This window comes from Vulpes vulpes, chromosome 8 (assembly GCF_048418805.1).
Source record: "Vulpes vulpes isolate BD-2025 chromosome 8, VulVul3, whole genome shotgun sequence".
In the NCBI taxonomy this organism is placed as follows: domain Eukaryota; kingdom Metazoa; phylum Chordata; class Mammalia; order Carnivora; family Canidae; genus Vulpes; species Vulpes vulpes.
This window is the reverse complement of record NC_132787.1, coordinates 53,529,797-53,546,045: the sequence shown is the minus strand read 5'-3', so window position 1 is coordinate 53,546,045 and position 16,249 is coordinate 53,529,797.

The following is a 16,249-nucleotide window of genomic DNA, read 5'->3' as shown; positions in this document are numbered from 1 at the left end:
GATTATTCCACTTCTTCAAAGTTTTATGTCACATTCAGTCAGCTAAATATTCATGGTAGAATGGACAGGGCTTGGGTCAAATAACCTTGTGGGTAAGAGTACTTGGGTTCAGATCTTGGCCCTACCATTCAGCAGCTATGTGACCCTCTTTTGCCATGTGGAGAACTATTTGAAACCCTGGAGTTGGTAGGGAGATTATTGTAAGCTGAAGACATTTGAGATTCATCAGACACAGGAAGAAGCCTTGTTGGAACTTCCTATATCTGACTTAAAGCAGCAACTTCTGGGAAATGAGGCTGCCATAAATCCCCTCTTTGGAGGGAGTTGCATGGCCATGAAGAAGACAGAAAGACCACTGCACCTGCATAAACAAACATTATCACAAACTTTCTTATCTCTCATTTGTTCTAAAACCTCATTTGTCTTTCCTAAAGAAACCAATTTGTTCTTCCCATAGAAGCCTTTTCTCCCTCCTCTCTTTTCACTAAGTTTAACCTTTAACCTTTTAGCGAGCTAGCTACTTTTGTTAGTTTCCCTATGCATATGAATAAACTTCTTTTTCCCCAGTTATCTATCTTCTGTCACTTTAATTCTCAAGCCTCCAATAACTGAACATAAAGGGTAGAGGAAATTTTTTTCTGCCTGGCAGCTTCATCTGGCTTATTTTTAAAATGAGAATAATATAGTAACTATGAAACTTAGAGGTTGGTTATGGAGGCTGAATGAGATATATATCATGTTTGGAATGTAGTGAGTACTAAATAAATATTCTCTCTCATATATATAATACAGATATATATACATACCCATATAGATATAGATACATACGGGCAGCCCGGGTGGCTCAGTGGTTTAGTGCAGCCTTCAGCCCAGGGCCTGATCCTGGAGACCCAGGATCCAGTCCCATGTCAGGCTCCCTGCAGGGAGCCTGCTTCTCCCTCCCTATGTCTCTGCCTCTCTCTCTTTCTCTCTGTGTCTCTCATGAATAAATAAATAAAATCTTAAAAAAAAGATATAGATAGATACATACATACATATAGCATATAATGAATCCTGCATCTGTTCTGAAGATTAAAATTAAATAATAGAGGGGAAACTACTTTGAAAGAAATAATCATTTGATAACTGATTAACAATGGGAACATGGTGTTATCATTATTATAGCTATAACTATTATGCCCATCTTCATTGCCTCCTTTGAACAAGGCCACCAGATCTGGCCATATAGATTGTACACTACAGACATCCAAAGGTGTCATCAAATGTAACCTTCCCTTTGTACCTGAGAGCACGGAACAACTGCTTTTCCAGGTGACACTACACTTCCCTCACAGCATCTCCCTCCAAAGTCTGAGGAATAGCACCTACCCTATAGAGTCATTCATTTGCTAATCATTAATTCAGTGAAGGTAAGCTGAAGACATACTATGTGCAAGGACAGGGCATACAAAGGTAAAGGAGAAGCAGGTCCCTGCCCTCACCCTCAACACTTCTCATGGCTGAGGAGAGAGCCCTGAGCAGCAATAAGTAGAATGCAATGTAATGAGTGTACAAAATGTGTACAAAATGGTACAAGTGTGTTACATAGCTTCCCTTATTTATGGTTTAGCTTTCTGTGGTTTCAGTTACCTGTGGTCAGCTGTGGTCCAGAAGCAGATGATACCCCTCTGACCTATCATCAGAAGGTCAATAGAAGCCCAACACTATGTCACAGTGCCAACATCATTCACCTCACTTCATCATACAGGCATTTTATCATCTCACATTACCACAAGAAGGGTAAGTACAGTACAATAGTATTTTGAGAGAGAAACCACATTCACATATTTTTGTTTCAGTATATTGTTATAATTGCTCTATTTTATTATTAGTTAATCTCTTACTTGCCTCATTTATAAATTAAACTTTATCACAGTTTTATTTATGTATAGGAAAAAACATAGTATATATAGGGTTTGGTTCAATCTGCAGTTTCAGGCATCTACCACTGGGGGTCTTGGTACATATCCCAGTGGATAAGGGGGCACTACTATACCAGGTTTCCTTCTTAGTGATAGTAGTAGTGGGGTAGAGGCAGAGTGGTTAACAACAGCAAAAAAATGAGAAAGTCTACTTCTCTTCAAAAATAAAAATTCCCAGAAATTAATTAATTCCTTAATCCCAGAATTAATTCCCAAAAATTAAAAAATTCCTTTTTTAATAAAAAAAAGTTAACATGTCTCTGTCATGGGGCCCACACTGCTAGAGAAAGCCCGTGGGGAATCTTCTTTATTGACAAAAAGGGACTGGACACTCTGTTGAGTGTTCCCCAAATCTTTCCCGCAGGAGGAAGGTTCAAAAATAGCTCTCCTAACACTGGACCCAACCCAACCCCAACTTTGGAGTATGTGGAGGGGGAAGAGGAAAAGGGATGGAGATCTATCACTTAAACCCCATCTCCAGTGAATTTCAAATATAGATTCTTATCTAACATGAAGACTCAGTTCTCAGATGATGGACAAAACTCTCAACTTTAGACATATGGCTTCTCTTTAGATCTACATGTCTCTCTCAAAGAGGCCATAACTCAGAGTCAGAAGACTGAAGATGGACCCTCAACCTTGTCCGTTACTTGTTGTGTAATCTTGGGCAAACCACTGAGCCTCAACATTCTCATCTATAAAATGGTTTTAACATTGACTTCACAAGTTTGTTCTTTGGACATTATACACCTTCATTATTATTATTACATGCCAAGGAATGGAGGTAAGATCTCAAGAGAGAAGCAAAGGCCCAGAAGGCCCTTCCATTCCCATTTGGGGTTTGCATCCCCAGAGCTGCCTGCCCACCAGCCTCTAAGGAGCCTCTGTAACTTGTTACAGAAAGGTAATCTTATCCTGGAGCATTGTGCTACCAAGCTGGTGAGCTCAGCCCTTCCCTGGCTCCAGCATCTTAATTTGTAAAGAAGGAATTCTGAGGCTATCAGAAAGGAAGTCAAATTGTTTTCGGAAAACAATAGCCAAGTAACTACAAGTCATTAGCTTCCTCCCTGGGGCCTGAAATCAAGCGTGTCTGGGTAGCTAAAAGGACTGGTAGCACTGTTTACTTAAAGACCTCTGGACAAGGCCCATAAATTAATTCCTGTGCATGACTTTCTGCAATGAGAGGAGGTGAGTCATGGAAATGGGAGAATGTCTGGGAGCAGAGAAGAGATTTCTGTTTCTTCAGAGCACAGCTAAATCCCTAATGCTAGCCTGTTTCTCCTGTTCCTTAGAGTGAGAGGAGAGTTTCATTTCATCACAGATAAGTGCCCTGTGGATATCTGCCTTTCAAGATGACCCTTAATAAGTTTCTTCCTAAAGCAGGAAACAAACAAACAAACAAAAACCAACTCTGTTCCTTGCCTTCCCCCTGAAGGCCTCTGGGAAGCAAGATGCTTCTCAGGCAGGGTGTTCTAGAAATTTCTGTGGACAGGCATTCCCTCAGTGACAGGAGCAGACCAACGTTATGATCCAGAATCATGACTTCTTAGAGGGTTGTCTCTGCCACACCGATCTCAAGGACTCACAAATGACAGAACACTGGAGCTTGACAAGAACTTAAAGGGCGACTACGTCAGATGAGGACACTCAGGCCCACAGTGGTGAGGCAGCTTGTCCAAGATCAGGAGCAGAAGCCAGATCTTTCAAAGAATTGAGGAAATCTGGGGACTTCCCTTAGGGCAGAACAGACCAATTAACTGATAACAGATCCTCTGACCTCTGCTGGGTCTCTTAGCTGAAAGTCCCTGGAGTTTAACCTATTAAGAACTAAAGAAAAACACCTCTTTGGGTCCTGATACAACTTGTCTCCAAGATCTAGTGATGACTCTAGATCCTGAAGGGTTTTGAGAGGATATGTAAAACTTTTGCTCTTAAGCTATTTTTAAACACCTCTGGCCAAATCATGAAATTGCTGATTTGGACTTTAGCCAAAGGATCTTCTATTACATGCATGGATCCCTAGAAGATTTATGGTGAGGTTCATGGGGCCTAGGAACCCCTGCATTCATAGACAAAATTTTAGGGAAGAGGGACCACAGTCTTGATCTATTCACAAAGCATTCTCCATCCAGAAAAAGTTAAAGATCACTGCTCTAGGTTGAGAAGTTCAAGAAAGGTTATTTTTTTTTACCAACCTCCAAGGTAATTGAAATGGCTGATAAATCTAACAGAGGTCAACATGACCTATCCTGTCCCTGACCTAGAAGCCTCTTATCAAACAGGTTGAAATCTGTTGCACAGATATGAGGTGAGCTTCTCAGTTCAGTCTTCACCTGTTGGATATGAAAAGGCCCTCTGAGATCAGGTCGTCCATCCCTTCCTTTTATAACTTGTAAAGCCACACAACTACCAAAGGCCAGCACCTAACTTTAATCATGCCAAGGTCAGCACTCTTTAAGCTGCCTCATAACATTTCCTAGTATATATTAATACTTGGGGTGGGGGTGAGGAGATCACACAATAGCTTATTATTCTACAATTATGGAAATTAGGAATTATGGAGACTGAGATATACCACAATATGCCATCTACAAGGTGGAGACTAGGAAAACCAGTGATATAATTCAGTCTGAGTCTGGAGGTCTGAGAACCAGGGAAGCTGTGATGTAAGTTCCAGAATCCAACAGCCCAAGAATCAGGAGCTCCAATATCCAAATATCCAGGAGATGGATGTCCTAGCTCAAGGAGACAGAGAGAATTTGCCCTTCCTCTACTTTTTTGTTCTTTTGGGCCCTCAACAGATTAGATGATGCCTGCCCAAATTGGTAAGGGAAGAGGATCTCTTCACTTGAGTCTACTGAATCAAATGCTAATCTTTTCTGAAAACACCCTCACAAACACACCCAGATATCATGTTTCACCAGTTATCTGGGCGACCTTAGCCCAGTCAAGTTGACGCATAAAATTAACCACCATTAACCACCGTAGTAAGAAAAAGAGTGCTAGGGAAGACATAAATCACTAGCATAACTAGTGATCCCTGGGTGTCTCCAGCCAACTTGATTAATGAGAAGTAAAAAATTAGTTAATGGTGCCAATCTCCAAGAACCCTTCAGTCTTGAAGCCCCTTTGACTAGGTGCTGGGCTAACAAATGCAGCATAAACCAAAGGATTTGTCCCTAAATTTGCAATCTTTCACAAACTAATAGGGATTTTTCAAATACTTAGTGAATAAAGAGGAAAAGGCCAAGTAGGTCTCCAAACTGAAAACAGCTGTGTCCTAAAAGCCCCAATGTAAATTGGTGATGTGCTATTTGGAGTACATTTTCCTGTAGAAATAATGTTGTAAAGTGTAGGTAGCTTCCCAGGCTAGACCCTAAAAGCTTATTTAAGGCATTATGCTGCTTAACTACAGCGCTGAGAGTACTGGAGACTCTAACAACCTAGTTAAGATGGTCTCAGGATGGGAAATAATGATGCCAAGTACTGACTAGGGACTCCAGGAATACATCCCCCTCTCTAGAGTTTCCAAAGAGTCTCTATCCCACACTACACTGAGGCTGGCATCTTCCTGCCTCCTTCTCTTCATAGAAAAGGGAAATAACATATACTTATCTCCTAATTTTGTTAATGAAAGAACTGACCCCTTCCACAATATCCCTTTCATAAAGGAATCTCTGGCCCCAGTCACAAATAGAAAGCTTTATTTTTTCCAACCCTTCTAGTGTTTTCCAAGTATCAAAAGTAAAAGCATATTATGCTTTTTGGTAGTACAGAAAAAGTGTAAACAGGACTTAAAATCCCCTATAATCACTGTTAACATATTGATACCTATTTTTATTCACCACATTTGTATCATTAAAATTTTTTTTACAAAACTGAAATTGTATTATGAACATTGTCTTGTAATCTGATTTCCTTTCACTTAACAATATGTCAGGGACATTTTCTATGTTGATAGATATACATCTTCTTCACCTTTTTAATGATTATCAGGAGTATAGTGAAGGAAATGGCACCCAAAGGCAAAACAATCTGTTCATCTGTTTGTGTCTTTCTGTCTAGAAGAATGTTACCACTACACTAGAATTTGCAAAGACTGACATCTGTGTGGTACCTCCTAGACTGGTATGTCTCCTATTTCCCTTGTTGAGTCCTTGGGTTACACAGTTTCCTACTCTTTGGATTTACCAAAGTTCATTTCACTCCCTGTTATTGAGCATTTCAATTTTTTGATACTATAAATATCACTTGTTGAAGGTAAGTAGTACCCTTTTGAATTTCTAACACAAAGTAATTTGTGCTACTAACATATTCCCTCTCTGCCCCAAGTGAGTTACTCCATGTGATTCTGAGCCTTCATTTCAAAGCCTTGCAAACAGCTCGTGGGAAAAAGCAGAATTTCTGAACAATTCAAAACAAAACAAAAAATACTAGGCTCCCTATCAACCAACCCCTTCCCCACCACATGTAAAACATAAAAGGAAGTGGCTGGGTGAGTGGTGAATAAGTGGAGATAAGAGTGACCTTGACAGACCCTGAGAAAACTCTGCAAAAATCTTGAGAAGGGATTTCTATGGGGAAACATGGGTAGAATTTTAAATCCTGAGCAGCTAAACCAAACTTTGTCAAAACTCTTGCCTCCTCCGTGGAGCCTGCTGCTCGCAAAACAACTATCTCCTGTGCCTCTTGCCTCCAGCCCTGCCCAGGGTTCAGTGATCTCCAATGTATCCCTGGGATTGAATAGCAGCCTCTGCCCATGGAGGCGAGGACATGTGCAAGACACAAAGGCTGATGGAACAGTGAGAGCCCAGGGAGAAAAGTGCTGATCAGGGACTTAGGAGACCTGAGCTCAGGTCCTAAGTGACACTTAGAGTCAAGTGAACTTGAGAAGTCACTCATGCTCTTTGGCCCTCAGTTTCCATATTGGTAAAAAGAAGACATTGAGTTAGATTACAGTGACTGTTCCTTCCAGTTCAGTGTCTATGATTCTAGACAATTGGTTCTCTCTATACCAAGCCAAAGCTTGGAAGAAGCTAAAGTTTGACTTGAGTGCCCAACTTTATATGTGCTCTTGTAGTTGCTCTTGGGTAGCACAAAATATGTCCTTAGACCTTTTTTATTCCAGCTGGTGGCACTGTATTGAAAACTCAAGGTCATACCAGATAAGGAGAACAGAAGTAAGCAAACACTTGGAGGCGTGTTTCAATCAGGATGGTTTCAGCTGACAATAAGGGAAAGCCCAGGTGCTTCCAATCACACTGACACTATACTGTGGGAAAGTAGAGGGTATGTTAATGGCAATGGATGGCCTACTCCTTACTTATCCATGTATTTATTCATTTAAAAACCCCACTGAGTTTAGTACTGTGTTGGGAAACAGATGTACAAGTGACCCAAACATGACATCTACATTAAAAGTCACCAAAACCTAAGGTGTCATAAAGTGTCTGGGGTGCCCAGACCCCTCTGAGAGCCAAATGAGTGGTGTTGCCAGCCAAGAATTCCATGGGTATGGAGAACTAGTTGGAAGAAAAATGGTGTCTTGGTTTAGCTCGCCATGTCTAGGAGGATATCCCGATATCTAGATTGCGGAGGCTGTGCAATACATGCTGGAAGTTGATGGCAGACGCTGTAAAAAGGATCAAGGTGGAGCTCTGACCTTGAAGGAAATTGAAATGAAATTAGGAACCTTGCCTGTTGGCATCTATTCACCCTATACACAAGGGTGCAGAGAGAGAAAGTCACATTCTAGTTCTGGCTTATTAACCATGGATGTGCAAGTGGCCTTACCATGATGGTTGGATGTGCAAGTGGCCTTATCATGATGGTTGAAGCATATACCTGACCTGAATAGGAGGGAACCTTGACGGGTATGACTGTCAAACAAATGATAATAACAGAAGCAACAATACTAACACAGTGTCAGACAGTGATCTAAGTCCTTAATACATGGTGGCTCATTGAATCTTCATAATAACTCAGTATAAGTACTAGTGCCCCCATTCTACATAGGAGGGAAGCAAGATAGAGACTTTGTCCAGGGTCACACACTGGTTAGTGGTACAGCTGGGATTTGAATCCAGGCAGCTGATTTCAATGTCTGTGCACTCAACCACAAAATCAACTACACGACAATGTGAGAAGTGCCACAGTAGAGCTAAAGTCAGAAGGCTGTAGGAACCGAGAATGGGGCAAGTCACAAAAGTGCCAGGGGAGCTCCACAAAAGGAATGACATTGTGGTATGTCTTGAAGAGTGAGTAGAAGCTCTCCAAATGGAGAAATGGGGAGAAGTACATCTCGGGCAGTATGAGACAGCATGAGCAAAGGCATGAGGTAAGAAAGAGAGATGGCATTTTTAAAGACCACTAAATAATTCTACATTGTTAGACCAAAAGGTATGTGGGAGCTTGGCTTGTAAAGAAGTCAGAGTTTAGGGCCAGATTTTTAGGAGCTTTGCAAGCCACATTAATTTGTTCTGGAGAGAGCCAAACAACGGGATGAGTCAGAATTGTTTTCCAATTTTCAGGGATTCACAGGATGATTTCTTAGTTGCCCTATCTTGGATCACACCCAATATAAGATCACTTCTGCTTTGGCTCCCTGCTCCCTGCTTTTAGCTTCCCCACCCCCAGCAATTAGAGGCAGAGCTCAGGGCCAAGAATTTCAGTCTTACTCCCAGTCCAGGGCTGGGTGAACACATAGTTGCTTGAAGGCAGAGCTGGGCAGAACACCACAGTAGTCTTTTCCCATGGAATCCTGGGCTCCTCTCTCACCCTAAGACCCCCAAATCCAAGAAAATCCAAATGGAATGTCAGCAAATAACTTATTTTCCTTAGAATCTCCATAAAGAGCCCTAAGAATAAGCACCTTCATCAGAAGGCTCCTTTGGACTTTGTAAGTAAAGGTGTAAATAGACATTATATCTTGATTCCTCCAACAACACATCTTCCAATTCACCAGTCAATTGTCATTCTCTCGAGGACACCCCTGCAGTCTTACTAAACATCATGCATCTTTCAAGTTACTATGTTTCTACATCCAAGAGTTTCCCCTACTTATAAGTAGAATAGGCTAGACCTACTTAAGGCTTCAGGCCACCCGGTTCTTGGTGTCTCTGTGACCATTAAGAAAGAGGCTACTGGAGGTCCTGTGGCCTCCAGGGCAGAGTAACACACTCACAGCAACAATCCAACAGCAGCTCCAAAGCCTTTAAAACAAGGTATGTCAGAAAGAACTCTGAGCTCAACTCAAATGCAAGCTCTGTCACTTGTGGCTGTGTGAATGGGCAAGATCCCCTTAACCGCTTCAAAGCTAAAGTCCTCATTGTAAAACAAGTATTCTTTTGTAAAAAGACTGTTCTGCCCGGGACAAATCCATCCCAATATTGTAATGAACTAATGTGTTCCTAACCACAAAGTGCCATGCAACCTATATTATTATCAGATTCTTGCTCTCCCATACCATGGGAGAGCTCTTCCTATGAGTGGAAACTATTAGGGCTTGCCAGTAGCATGTCAACAACCAGGAACAGCTTAGCATGGAGCTGTGCCCATAATTGTAGGGCAGAACAGGCAAAGTGCAGGAAATATGTCAAGTCAGCTTCTGTATAAACCTGGGTGGGGACTGGTAGAGGAGGCGGGAAGTTTTTCCCACTGCTGTTGTTCCTGTATGCCTTCATGCCCATTCTCCTCCTGACCGCATCTCTATCCCCAGGCCCAGGTAGTGGGGTGGTGCTCAAAGACTCTAGAGTCCAAAAGCTGTTGGCACAGACCATCCCCAGGGGTGGGGGGAAGCCCTATAAGAGGTTTATTTGTGTTTTACTTTTGATAAAGTAATGAGGTAGACAAGTCAAAGACAGATTTGGATCTTTCTAGTTTGATCAGTTGAGATCACAAAGAGGGGCTTGGCCTGATGGGAAGAAGTACACAGGTAGGGCAGAAGGAAGTCAGGCATACTGAACCCAGAGGAAAAAGGGACATGAACAGAGCTTGCTGGTATTTGAAAGACTGGCCTAAGAGGAAGATCTGCCTTATTCTGGGCAGCTCAAAAGAGTGGAGCTAGGATCTATGGTAGGAACGAGGAGAAGGAGGATGGTTAACATGAATTTAATCTTATTGGAAATCGAAGTGCTTCACAAGTATCACGACATCAAATCTTCACAACGATACCATGAACTGGTTACTATTATTACCTTCTATTTTACAGGTGAAGAATCCAAGGCATAGAGGCTAGACAACTTGCCCAAACCACATAGTAAGTAAATGACTGAGCCAGCCTCCAAAACCAAATGTTCTAGCTTCAGAGTCCTATAAAAGCTTTCTGCCTAGTATAAGAAAGGTACTTTCAGAGGTTGTCAATTAAAAAAAGAGGGAGCTGTTTTATGGGAGTATTTAGGCTAAGGCTAAGGAGCCATTTTCATGGGATGCTTTTTTGGCAGAAAGTGTGAGAAACCAAAGCTTACCACTTTAGGCTTGGGGAGGAGGGAGAGAGAGGCTGGGGGTGGGGGAAGAAAATGGAAGGAACAGGAGAGGAAAGATGGAGAGGAAGAGGAAAATGAGAAGGAGGGGGGACATTTGTTGGAAGAATGTTGGGAGTGGAATGCAGAATAAAAAAAAAAAGAAAGAAAAACTTTTGAAGATTCAGATTTGAGAACCAGAAGAAGGACTGCCTAGGATCCAGGGAACAGGAACTAATTAACCATTTCTTTGGGGCACAAATACCCAAATAAATTAGCTCTAATGGATTTCTGTCTTTTTGCCATTCTGTGAAGGATTCAAATTCCAGGAAAGAACATTCCTTCAGCCTAGCCTTGGAAAGATTGTTTTAAAAAATCACTAATATTCGTGGTGTGTTTATTTTCTACCAGGCACTGTTATAAGCACTATATTTACACACATTTTCTTATCACAATAAACCTATGAAGAGGATACTATTTAGTTAAGAAACCGAACCACGGAGAGTTTGAGTTAGCAGTCCAAATGAGCACAGACGGTCTAGTGGCAGAACTGGGATCTAAGCCGAGGCCATGTGGTGCCACCATGTCATGCTCCCCCTAACATCAACAGGGAAAGAGCATGTCCCTCAAAGCAGAATTTTTTATGCTGATGAAGGAGGGGAATGGATGTGAAGAGATAAAACCCACAGATGTTCCCTTATGGCTTTGTCCTGTTAGAGGAAAAAGGGAGGACTCCTGAGGTGACTTCTAGCCAAGAATTCGACATTCAAGTCTCTGTGCTTACCCTCTGACCATTGCAAGGGGAAGATGAAAGCAAGCTAGGAGCAAAAAGAATTAAATAACAGATGTAGAACAATGAAGTTGTTAGATATCTATAACAAAAAGACCGAATGAAATGCAGATATAAGAGAATTAAAAATTTCTGAACAGGAAACCCCCAAATGACAAAATTCTGAGGGAATAAAATCCAAGCCTATAAAAGTTAACTCGAAAGACAACAAAGGAAAGATTCCAAATACGGAAGAACTTTGAGAAACTGAGATCAACTGGAGAAAAGCAAAAGCCAATTTCTCACAAATACTAAAGACGTGATGTGAGGCTCTAAGTATTCTAAGAGGCTAGACTCCACTGAGGTTCAGGATGAGAATTTAGAGTCAGGCTGCTGGGGTTAAATCCTACCCCCCAGCACCACCACTTGTGGTGCCTTGGGAAAGTTGCATGATCCCTCCGGGTTCCAGTGTTCTTACATGTAAAATTATAATAATGCCTATGTCAGAGGAAGGTTGCAAGAAGAAAACAAAGTGTGAGAATGTGTTAAGCACAGTGCCTGGCACAGAGCAGGTGCTTACCAAATATTAGCTGGTGGGCCACTATTTGTTAGCTCCTACAGGCCCAACAGTCTTGGGACAGCACACAGCGGCCCCTAGAACCAGTCCCTCTTGGATTGGAATCACAAGTAGCAAGCCTAGAACAGCAGAGATCTAGACCAGCATAGGAAGCCAAGGAAGTCAGTGCTGTGAACAGATGAAGACAGGCATGGAAGGGGCCTCAACAGATAGATGCTCAGGGTGAGGAGAGGGAAAAAAATCCTCATCTAAGAGTCCAGATACTGGAGGGCCAGAAATGAGGCTCTGGAACAACATTCCACCTGAACTATAATTGTAAGAGCTCTTTGGATAACTCTCAGAAAACCCCTTTGAGATCTCCCAGGAGTCAAAGAACGGAGCCCTGGGCTGGCAATCAAGAGCCAATCTGTTGATGCCAGCTAGGTTCTGTGGCCACAGGTAAGTCATTTATACTTTCAGGGTCTCAAGTTCCTTGTTTGAAAAACCGGGGGTGGTGATATCCACCTCAAATTACTACAGTGCAGATTAAATTAGGCGATGCCTGTAAATCTCCTGGCACATGGTAGATGCCGAATAAATAATAGCTTTCCTCCCTTCCACCCACTGTTATAAAACAAACAGTCATACATTAAACAGGGAGTCTGGTGGGGGCAGAAGAATAAGGTAAGTGGCTGCTTTTTAAACTTAATTTCCAGAACATTCCTGTGTCCCAGCAAATCCATCTCTTTGCCAGTCTCACAGTCTGGAATGACCTCTCCATTTCATCCTGTCCCACCTTGTCTAGCAAAAATATTTTATCCTTCAAGGCCAAGTAAAATATCACTACCTCAAGGAACTGTTTCTGGAAATTCCCTCAGCATGTGACTTATTCTCCAGTTTTGCACGTATATCCCTCCGCTGTATGCTGTAATCAGCTCTTGAAAACAGAGACTGTCTTATACACTTTGTTATTATTCACAGTCTAGGCTACATCATGCATTTGTTTAGCACCTTACTTTCATGGGTTCTAGGGAGCATCCTGTCTGGAGCAATACCTAGTACCTCCACGTTGGTCTTACCAATACTCCATAAGAACAGAAGAGGGGCTTATCTAGTTGGGATATTTGGGAACAAGGATAGGCCATGCAAGGCCAACTTGATTGTTCAGTACAGTGGCTAGGGTCCCAAATACTGGTAGGGCCACACAAAAAAGTTTTAATTTCTTTTAAAATCAGAAGAAAAGGGGCAACTGGGTGGCTCAGTTGGTTAAGCATCTGCCTTCGGCTCAGGTCATGATCCTGGGGGTCCTGGGATGGAGCCCTGCATCAGGCTCCCTGCTCAGTGGGAAACCTGCTTCTCCCTCTCCCTGTACCTGCCCTTCTCCCTGCTTGTGCTCTCTCTGTCAAGTAAATAAATAAAATATTTTTTAAAATAAAATTGGAAAAAATCTTTTAGGTTGGGTCCAACAAAAAATTATTTTTTAAGATTTATTTATTTTATTCAGAGAGAGTGAGAGGGACAGAGAGAGAGAATCCCAAGCAGAGCATGGAGCCTGACAGAGGGCTCAATCCCATGACCCTGAGATCATGACCTGAGTCAGAATCAAGAGCCATACACCCAACTGACTGAGCTACCCAGGCACCCCCAAGAAAACGTGTTAAAATGTAATGCTAATAAAGAAATGTAATGCTAAATTCATCCTTATGCTAATGCATATATAATTTTTAGTATTTGTTATGGAGGAGGGGACCTCTGAAGGCAAAAGTGCCTATGACCCATAAAAGTCATGATGCAGCTCTGTGGGCATGGGTGACCCTTACTCTCTCTTCCTCATAGGGAGCTGTCTGCCATCAGTAAGCTAGCATTTAGCCTGCTCCTTCATGCTCACCATTGGACAGGGGTATAGCTATGTCCAGCATTGCTGGGTGACTGGGAAGAAAAGCCCACTGCTGTTACATACCATAGGCTAAGCCTTGACCCTTAGGCTCATCGGTAATACATGTGATATATTGATGTCTTTCCACCTGGCTGCTGTGCCATTCTCGCCTATTTTTCCAGACTTGGATAGAAAAGGGGATGTCTTTTATTTGAACACCTGCAATCATTGTATCAATCCTTTAAGTGATCTTGTCAGGTAAATATGACCCTTAGTCAACAGATGAAGAGAGTTTTCAGAATTGAGTCAAGGTCGGTTAACAAATGGGTTTGGAATCCTGTCTTTTGGACTCCAAGTTAAAGCTCCTTTCTGCCACTACATTAAGAAACTGAGTGTTGAATCAAAATGGCCAGAGGATATTTATCAGGCCCCACAGAGCTTGGTTGAGTCTTTCCCAGAATTGTTAACTTGACAATTAGAAGCTCTAGCTGAAACCTTTGACATTTGCCATTCCTTTAATAAACGCTTTATAAAGTTCCAAATCCATTTTCCTGCCATGAAGACACTTCATCTGTTGGAATATATTTTGACACTCTCTTCTGCTATCTTTATAGGAACAGACTGGGGGTAGGGGTTCTTTATTTACTAAAGTATTTAGGATATAAATATAATGTTTGATTTTCATGGAGACAGACATAAATATTGAATATAAGGTACTTCTTGAAATTAAACTTCCATTCCAGGAGGCCAACACTCAGGATTAGCCCTTTCTACTATGTCTGGTCTGTAATTAAATTTCCCCACTAAGAGATGGAAGGGAAAGAGGCTTTGGGGATGAAACTGACACATGGCTGTTCTTCTGCCATTATTCTTGGAAGACTCTGTTTCCTCTCAAACCAAAACCCAATAGATCAGGGGCCAGTTTAGAACCCTCAAATATTTGCTAAAAGAAATGTTGTGGGAGAAAAAGAATCTCCCACTTTCTTTGCCAGATGGAATTCCAAGATTGTTGGGCAAGATGAAGTAAAGGATTTGCCAGAGGAGAGTCCTTAATTTCCACCTTGGATTTACATGCATTTCTGCCTCACCTCGTTCCTATCCACCAACCCCAACTAATTGTGAAGCTTGGCTCACCCAAGTGCCTGCAGTTCCTTCACAGCAAAGATTCAGACAAGATTTAGGCAAGCCAGATTCTGTTTTCTAAGCTAGGCTTATGTTCACAAAACATTCTACAAGATGGTTTTGCAAATACAGGTGAAGCATCTGACCAGCCTAAGTTAGCTCTCTTTGCTGTAAGTGCTATAGACTTTGCATTCTCCTCTCTCCCTCATGTTTCATACACACATACACATTACTCTTCTTCAGCCTTTCTTCCTGTTGGACTGTGAGCTCCATGAAGACAGGGACCATGCCTGTCTTGTTCACAGCTTTGAGCGCAGTGTGTGGCTGTATAGAACACAGGTTAAAAACATGGGCTCAAGGGGAAGATAGACCTGGATTTGAATCCAACTTAGCTACTTAATTCATTGTAGGACTTACAGAAAGTGACTCCCTATGGTCAGTATTCTCATCTGTAAAATATGGGTGATAATAGTTCCTAGAAGATTAAATTAGCTCATACATATAAAGCATCCAATTGTTTTAGCCCCTGGTACTTTATAAGTGCTTATTTAGTGTATTTTCACTACTAAATGAGTATTTTGAGTAGAATTTTTAAAAACGAGACTGAGCTCAGGCAAGAAGAATGCAGAGGGCTGGCCTCATTAAGGGGGATTCTTCTCCAGCCCCCTGGGATATTGCCTGATTGGATTCTGGGGTGGGAGTGTCCTCACCAAGGAGGTCAATGAGCAGATCCTAAACAGTCCCAGGAGGAATAGCTCCTGCCATGCTCACCTTCCCTCTCCTCCTGCCCCTATTCCCACAGCAGTGGGAACTGAGACCCTTTGTTCAGTGAGACTCCTTGTTCCCGAGAAGAACCTGATCCAGAGCAAGGGAGACAAGTTCCACTGAGGAGGAAGTGTGCCCAGGTCTCTTACCTGCCCCTGGTGAACATCTCAGTCTGTGAGGCTATCAGCTCAGAGCCTGCCCCTGCTTCCCGGGTTTGTCCAGCCCTCATGGCTCTCCTGATAGTCCCCTGTGGGAACGGCTGCCCTCAGGGGCCTGGGGCAGGAGTGCAGCTGAGAGGGGGGCTCTCTTTCAAATAAAGACTGGTGGTTATGGGTGTAGGTGTGGTGTCATGGGAGGGGCAGACTAAGATGGGGGACCTATGTAAGGGTGCCACATATTAACATATTGAAAACCCCAATACAAATGTGATAAATTGAAGTTTGGGGGGAAAGAAAAGAAAATGCAAAGAAATGTGTTAAAGCACTCGATTGTCCTCAAAAGGCTAAAGTTTCCACTCCAAACATAAGACTACAACCAGTCCTATGAAATGTTCAAGAAGCTCTAGAACTTAATTACAAACAAAAGTCTCTAAAGCATTACATTTAAAAACATGCACTAGGGACGCCTGGGTGGCTCAGTGGTTAAGCACCTGCCTTCAGCTCAGGGCACGATCCTGGAGTCCCGGGATCGAGTCCCACATGGGGCTCCCTGCATGGAGCCTGCTTCTCCCTCAGCCTGTGC